At 35.1% G+C, this 8,287-nt stretch overlaps 1 long non-coding RNA gene across 1 annotated transcript; it reads right to left on the bottom strand.

The window, feature by feature from the left end:
- Positions 1 to 1,364: 1,364 nt before the first annotated feature.
- On the bottom strand, positions 1,365 to 7,928 carry LOC117317902. The gene is made up of 5 exons (XR_004530269.1): positions 7,767 to 7,928; positions 7,316 to 7,514; positions 3,401 to 3,533; positions 2,942 to 3,065; positions 1,365 to 1,545 (listed from the first exon to the last, which is right to left on the bottom strand). It is a non-coding gene; the product is annotated as an uncharacterized LOC117317902 (long non-coding RNA).
- Between the last annotated feature and the right edge of the window lie 359 nt (positions 7,929 to 8,287).

Below are 8,287 nucleotides of genomic sequence, written 5' to 3'. Positions count from 1 at the left end.
AGTCATCTGACCTAAGAAATGGAGTGGGGGTATTCTCCCTCGACAAACGTTTTGAAATCTTTTGAATGTTAGAGTTATATAGTCGCTCCTAATCTTGACCTTGATCGGTTTCACACGTACAGATACGTTGTAGAAATATTGTGATATAGTAGTATATCAGTAAAATTGATCAAGATATAAGCTGCCTGACCATTGTGTTTACCTGGCCAACGTGTATAAATTTACTTATGTAATTACCCGTTGACTTACCTATATGTATATACTCAGCTGGCCAGATAGTTCCCTATAAGATCATGTAATAGTGTGATGTAATAGAGGTCAATACGTGTCAGCAGAATTGACCTGTTCACATGTATAAAAGGACCAGTTTGTATCTGTTAACATTGTTCGAGTATCTGGAGTCAGAGAAACAACATCTATAATATTTTGATTTTTCTCTGAATTTTTTATATTTTGTGTGATAACGTTAATGGAATAAGGGTAGATTATGAACTTACTTACATAGTACATTGCCACATTAAACTGTTATCCTTGTCCTGTCAGTCCAGATTCTTTGGCGGTCTTATGTTAAGGATGAGACCTGTGGTGGACCAATTTCCAGACCACAGATTCCAGGGTAACGTTCAGTTTAGTTCATTTGTCAATTTGATGAAAATAATCTGTTGCATGGCTACGTTAACTACGTATTACGCCAGATATTAATCAGAATGTTTCATTTGTTTGTATTACCTGTTATAACTGGATAGTATCTGTCCGGGCACGAGAGTGAAGAAATATACAAGTAAAACTGCAGAGCATTTTGTAAAGGTAGGGGAAAGACACACGACTAATGATAAGCTGCCTAGTTAACTAGGACTAAGCTTACACCTGTTTCAAACATTGCCATATCAAAAATTGAATACTTTTTACAGTTTTGTAACATATTTTACCGTTGCAACGGGAATAGCAACTACACGCCGGATGTTTACAGACATCGAGAAAAAAATGTAAGAATGTTGATTTTAGTCACAGATCAGTGAATAATTTATGAAATTGTTTTTGAAATAATGTATGCAATTATCGATAATTGACAAGGGTCTTTTGGGATGTAAATTCAGATAAAAAGTAAGTAGAGCAACATTCTTTCTGAAATTGGTTGTATTCAACGACCGGAAATTACCGGTCTCATTGGTCATATGAGTTCGATGTTATCAATCGTTTGTCAGATCATGTATCTTAACTCAAAAACAGGTGCAGCTGCTTAAGACCCATCATTTAAAATACATAATTTGATATGAAGCGGCCATATTCCTAAATCAACCTCCATTATGATTTTAGTAAAATCCTCCGTATTTAAAAATGGAAAGATTATAACAACAAATACAACAATCTGCTGAAGGGTTTATTATGAATAAAAGGATGGACATTTAACGCTGGGTTGGCTACATTTAACGAGTCCTAGTTGTCTGTTTCCATACATTGGCAAACCGTTGTTGACTACAATCCGTGCTGTCGCAATGGTGCTCTTACGAGAATTCACAAACTTCATATGCATATCTACGGTCACTGAAAAATACAAAAAGAAAATACATATAAAAACATGTTCACAAGCATGATCAACGTAGTACAATCTTTCAACGAACCAAGTCTGATACCACAACGTATCATATATATAATATGATACATGTATATGTCCCCTACCATATCACATCGTCTTATCAAGATAAACTACATGTCTCCTTCCACATCACATTTTCTAGTCAAGAAACAATTCAATTCCCCTACCACAACACATCATCTAGTCGTGATGTATCCCACTTTCCACAAAACATTGTCTAGTCACGATACAATACGTGTCCACTACTACAACACATTATTCGGTAACGATATAATGAATGTCCTTTACCACAACACATTGGCAAGTCACGATATGATACATGTCTCTCTATCACAGCTTATTGTTTCGTCACGATACAATACATGTCCCCTACCACAACACATTGTCTAGTCATGATACAATACATGTCCCCTACCACAACACATTGTCTAGTCATGATACAGTACATGTCCCTTATCACAACACATTGTTTAGTCATGATACAGTACATGTCCCCTACCACAACATTGTCTTATCATGACACAATTTACATCCCCTAACAAAACGAACTGTCTAGTCATAATGCAATATAATTTTATTATGTCCCATACACATGACATAATACATGTCTTCAGTCGTCACCTACCATATTTCCACGACCACAATACACTGTCTAGTCACCACACATAACATGTCCTCTACCACAAAATACATGACTTTTTCATGATGCAATACAAACCGTTGACATATTGTCTAACTTGATATGTTCACAACACATACAGTATTACCTCCTCGCTCTGCCTTCTCCAACATACAACAATAACATATGTCAGTACTTTTTTTCCACCACAATGCATGTATACCATAAATATCCTTGCCAGGAAAATTGTTAAGTCAAAAAAGAGATTAACAACGAGTAATTGTTGAATGTGGCATTCTTTTCACTCGAGTAAGTTATTTGTTTAAAGTTACAAGAGACACGGGCTTTAGTGAGTGTCTTTTGTAATTTTTAAAAGACAACACACGAGTGTGAAATGAATTCCATATCCGTCGTGTGAGTCTTGTGACCTGTTTCTACCACAATTATTTCGGTTTGAATCAAAGGGGATCATAGACAGGTAAGGTATACAAGTGACGGACGGGATCCGATGATTTTACGTCATTCGATTATTGATGACGTTAACAACAAAATACAGTTCGGTAAAAGTTTAAATTCTTGACCAATCAAAAGACCGGAAGGTTATATTGCACAAGTGGAATATAACATTTAGATCTAACATGAATTATTCCTTATTGGCCCGAGAGTGGAATAACACAGTTGTGATAGAATACTTCTTACACCCTTGGTTAGGTAACATTACTTACTTTTCCAACCCAGCATAGGTACTGCGGATTCCCCGTACAAATTCACCATGGGGTACGGTATATTCAAACGAACTGCCATACGAGTTGAGGTACTCGGTGAAATGACACTGTTCACGGCCACGATCTGTTTAATAATGAACAGAAGAATTTATAAATTTAGACCCTACACTTCGGTGCCCCTCGGGTTGAGCAAGGCAACAAAATACATATAATCAAGTTAATATATCATCTCATGGTCAATTGGTGACATGTACAAATATGAAATTCAGTGGTTAAGCGACGTTAGACCCTTCTGTCTGTGGTCTCTCGTTCTGAAAAAGATGATTATTCACCTTTTATCAAATTTTTCCTTTGTAAAGTTAGAAACAATTGACATGCACATCACAATGCGGTATAAACAGCGATAAGAATATGTCACTTGAGATGTATATGTTATTTTGAAAGGTACTTTGTACTTACTAATGATTGGACAACACTGGACTTCCCAACGTCTGTCTCGATAATAGATATCATAGACACTTCGGAAACCGTTCAGTAATCCATTGTTAGGGCACACGTAGGAAAAAAAAATTGTCATAACTATTGATGTAACCTGAAATAAGGAATATTGTGAAATACAGGAAATATATTGCAATGCTATATACGTAGAGTGAAAAATGCATATAGTAGATTAAGGTTATCATATTCGGCTCATAGGTCAATGTGTTCCTTTAGAAGGCGGATGCAGTGTTTGACGAAATTGGAAAAGAAATCCTCGTGACGGTAAATCATCATCAAAGAGTATTTGGTAGGTAAACAAAGAGAGACAACAATTATGTAGATGCACAGCGCTTATCTTCTTAATCCAAACAAATAACAGGTTACGTGGTGAAGAGAACCCCTCGCCCCTCCCCACAAAAAAGGCTTTACATGAATGAATCACAAGTAATCTATTGATACAATACCCAGAATGATCAAAAGTCTGTATGTCAAAAATGTGACAAACAAAATACAGTAAACAATGCAAACATTCATCGTCTCTTGTCATTAATCAAAATATCTTCAATTTCGAAGATTATTCACTGTTGTAATTCCATAACAACATGCGAGCTATTTTGGAATCTCTTCGGTCCAAACGGACTGATATATTATGGTGCCCAGCTGGATGTACATGTATCATTATTATTATTTGGTGGTGATCAATTGAAGAGAGTACGATAAAGGAAATAATGATCTGATTGTCATTATAATTGACATAAATGATTGTTTTTTTTTTGCCATACAAATGCTGTTCCTTTCGATTAATTTCTAAAAATGTGGACATTTGTTTTATAGAGGGCGATTAAAATAGAAGAAATATCTAGTGGTTCAAGAGAGAATTCTAGTCTGGTTGAAAACTTTATTCTGCAATTAAGATTTATCTAATTTATCCAATTATGAAATATTTCATAAAGTCACTGGGTGTCTTTCGTAAGACCATTTTCTTTTGTTGCACTACCGGTATATTCTTTCTGTAACACTTGGTGCCAATATGTTTTGTTTTGTTGAACTAATTCTAGGAGCAAGTTAACGAGAATTGGTGGCCAAATTGAAATGGATGAAAGCATACTGCCTGCACGTGATGACAAATTTATTAAAAAAACAAGCAAACCATTTGGTCATTTGTTATTTGAAACACACTTTTGATCGGAATTATTGTCATAAAAACGGTCGGTAAAGCAACATTTTGCGTATTTAAGACATGTAAGGTTTGAAGACAAAGATGATTTTAAATAGAATACACACGTAATGCAACGATGAGATGCTTTCTTTTTGTTCTCAGACATTAACGGCTGAAAATAGACGGACGCGAGCTTTATAGGATACACTGAAAATCCGTAAGCAAATCATGCACACGAGACCATTTTTAGATACAAAAACAATTGCAAGCGATTATTTCCCTTCATATACGGATAGGCAATGATACAATTATAAATTATTGAACTATTTGATTTTTTAAGCGGTTTATCCCCAGGCATTAGATAACATTACCGCGGATCTATAGTCTGTATCAGAATGTTGACTACCGAATCTTAATTATTGACATGTATAATACAAACATTCACACAGTTGATGTAATAATTGTTCTTGAAAAATAAAGTTCATCATGTAGACAGTTTGCATCAACATAGCAATACGGGTCTAATATTACAAATAGGAATAAAAAGGACACTAATATAACAAGCATTCTGTAAGTATTGCTAAACCAATACATGTCCCCTACCGGTGCCCCCAAGTTAAAACTTTAGCCAAATTTGAGTAAAAAAGTTTAGCCACAACTGAAACATGATCATTTTATGAAAATAAGTTCATTCCAAACAATGTGTAAATTCAACTCTATTGGGGTGAATAAACAATGTTTCCTGTCCCTAAAAGTATTCAGGTATTCGTTTGGTATGTCTACTGAACAGAGTAAAAGAATCTAAAGTGAATTTAAATTGAAATGTGTAATAACAGCCTTGGATTGAAATATAAACATAATTCTGCATAGCACAGCAAAGTAGTATCAGTGAAGCATTCAATACAGAGAAAACAGTTAAGTTCATATTATGGAAAAACATTCAAAGAATTAAAATAATTTGTTCATTTTCAACTGTACAAAAGTACTGCCATACACCCAAAGAACCTCTATACAAAGAATCAGCATCCTAATACCATTATTAAGTGAATGGTGTGCCACTATAAAACTTTAACCAAAACTTTAACCTCAATACAGCAATAACAGTTATAAGTTCATAATATGGCAAAAATAATAAAAAAATAATTCCTTTTTAACTGTACAAAAGTAATGCCACACACCAAAAGAGCCTCTATGCAAAGAATCAGCATACTTACACTATTATTAAGTGAATGGTGTGCCATTATAAAACTTTAACCAAAACTTTAACCTGAAGAATATAGAGAATAAAGTTAAGTTCATAATATGGCAAAAAAATTAAAAAAATGAAAATGTTTTTTTCACTTTTAACCATACAAAAGTAATGTCACACATCCAACAAACCTCTATGCAAAGAATCAGCATCCTAATACCAGTATTAAGTGAATGGTGTACCATTATAAAACTTTAACCAAAACTTTAACCGGACGAACGGACGGACGGACGCATGCAAAACCTATAGTCCCCCCGGTTTGACCGGTAGGGGACTAATAAAGACATCCCCATATTTGGGTGTCTTAATATAGCATGAGGGATAATTATGGCCCCGCTCTGTACACAGATTGGTGTCAAACCACCATATTCATGTAAACATGAGTAAGTCTAACATGAGATATAACGGTAATCATACAATGGATGTTTAAATTTTACTTTCAACGTGGAAATTTTTTTGTTGCAATGATTTAACAAACATGTTACAGAGACAGGATATTGCACTACTGTAAAAGTATTATTGAACACATTGAACAAAATAAATAATTACGAGCATAAAGATATGTGGCATGAAGATATGTAAGAAGTATCTCATATCTATATAACAAAAATATACTTTCCAATTACATATGCTAATTTCGTTATATTATGTGAAGTAATTATGATGTCGTTTATGTATAACTTCACTATAGTGTAATTACACTTATCGTTTGATATTGTTGACGCTATCGCATGATACATGTATTTAAGAGCAGAAAATGTATGTGATGACGGGAGATGTTAGCTAGTTATAGAAACACATTTGGTTTTGTTAGTACATTTTAAAGCCTTAACATTGGCTAACGTCATTTAATGGCGAACTCCCCTGTGTAGGTATGGGTTGGTTTAGTTTATTTAACGTCCTATCAACAACTATGGTAATTTAATGACGGCCTCTCCTGTGTAGCTATGGGTTGGTTTAGTTTATTTAACGTCCTATCAACAACTATGGTTATTTAAAGGCGGCCTCCCCTGTTTCGGTATGGTTGAATTTAGTGTCGTTTAATGTCATTTCAACAGCTAAGGTCATTTAATGGCGGCCTCCCTGTGTGGGTATGGTTTGGCTAAGTATTGTTTAAAGTCATATTAACAGCTGAGATCTTCTGAAACATTTTCTTCAGGTTGGTAAAGTAAATATGATAGAAGTTATATGACACAATCAATATGATATTTTAAAGTGTGACGTTTCGATGACTACATTGTCATTTTAAGCAGACTAATGGCCAATGTGAATCGTTCTAGCACTGTCTTATGTAGTGTCTGAGATGGTAAAAGATTCTATCTACTCTGAAGGATGTTTCGTCTTAATCATGATCCTATTGACACCAAGTTCGAAAAAAGTGTGACGAAATGGTAAAAATAAAATAGAATCATACAAGTGTACGAGGTATGATATACTGAAAGAAGACAACGTTATATAAAATACTATGATTTATATTCATAATTACCTGTCCAATCACAGTCCCCGATTAAGATACCAGCAGCAAGGGGTTGGCAACCAAACGACCAGTTTCTGTCATAGCCGTTATAGGTACTAGTTATTTGTGTCAAATATCTATTCCATCCACAAGAAAAGTCCACAATCTCTCCCTGTGCATTGGTGCGTTGGAGGACTTCGCCACCGAAGAGTGATAGAACCAAGAATACCTGTTAAAATATTGATATTATGATGTAAATAGTGAAGCATTTTTACAAACTATTGTCCGTGCACCATATGAGGCTATCATATCAGGCCAAACACATCCGAGTAAGTTATAGAAATAAGAATTACCCAGGTTATGTACTGGGACATCTAAACCCTAGTGTGTTTGGCTGGTCAGCACGCGGTTGCCGAAAGCTGGTCAGCCAAACAGTCAATGTCCAAGGAATAGAATAATTGTTGATAACCTTTACACTTACATGTAAACGAATTCCAGCCGGAAGCAACATCTTTTTCGCTAAGAAGCAAATGATTCCGAGGAGAATTGGTTACAAACGCCGTGTATACACGCCGGGTTTATATAACGCCTATCACATCATGTAATTCCTGAAACTCGAGATCAAGTGATGACGCAGGTCCGTTGTTGAAAACAGGATCTGGAGAAAGGAGAAACTCATGACTAATTAAGCATTGATATGGAACGTCATACTGTCATATATTGTTTTCAATACCACCATGCCTCGTAATCATAGAGGTGTAGCGACAGGCCCGGGGCAGCTTCACTATATATTGGATACGAATTGCAGTCACTTGGGTAATGGACGTAGGACTGCCTGCCACCTTTAGAAGAAGTAAGGTTGCCTGTCATTTTTTGAAAATAAGTTGAAGTGGATGGCGTGATGATTAACATAAAAAATATACGAAAAATGTATTATAAAAATATATTTGGTTCGATCGTTGTAGTTTTTTGTTTGTATGAGACAAACCTTCCCAACAGAAA

This window comes from Pecten maximus, chromosome 19 (assembly GCF_902652985.1).
Source record: "Pecten maximus chromosome 19, xPecMax1.1, whole genome shotgun sequence".
NCBI classification, from domain to species: domain Eukaryota; kingdom Metazoa; phylum Mollusca; class Bivalvia; order Pectinida; family Pectinidae; genus Pecten; species Pecten maximus.
Note: the sequence above shows the minus strand (reverse complement) of the source record. Positions and strands in the feature narration are given on the sequence as shown.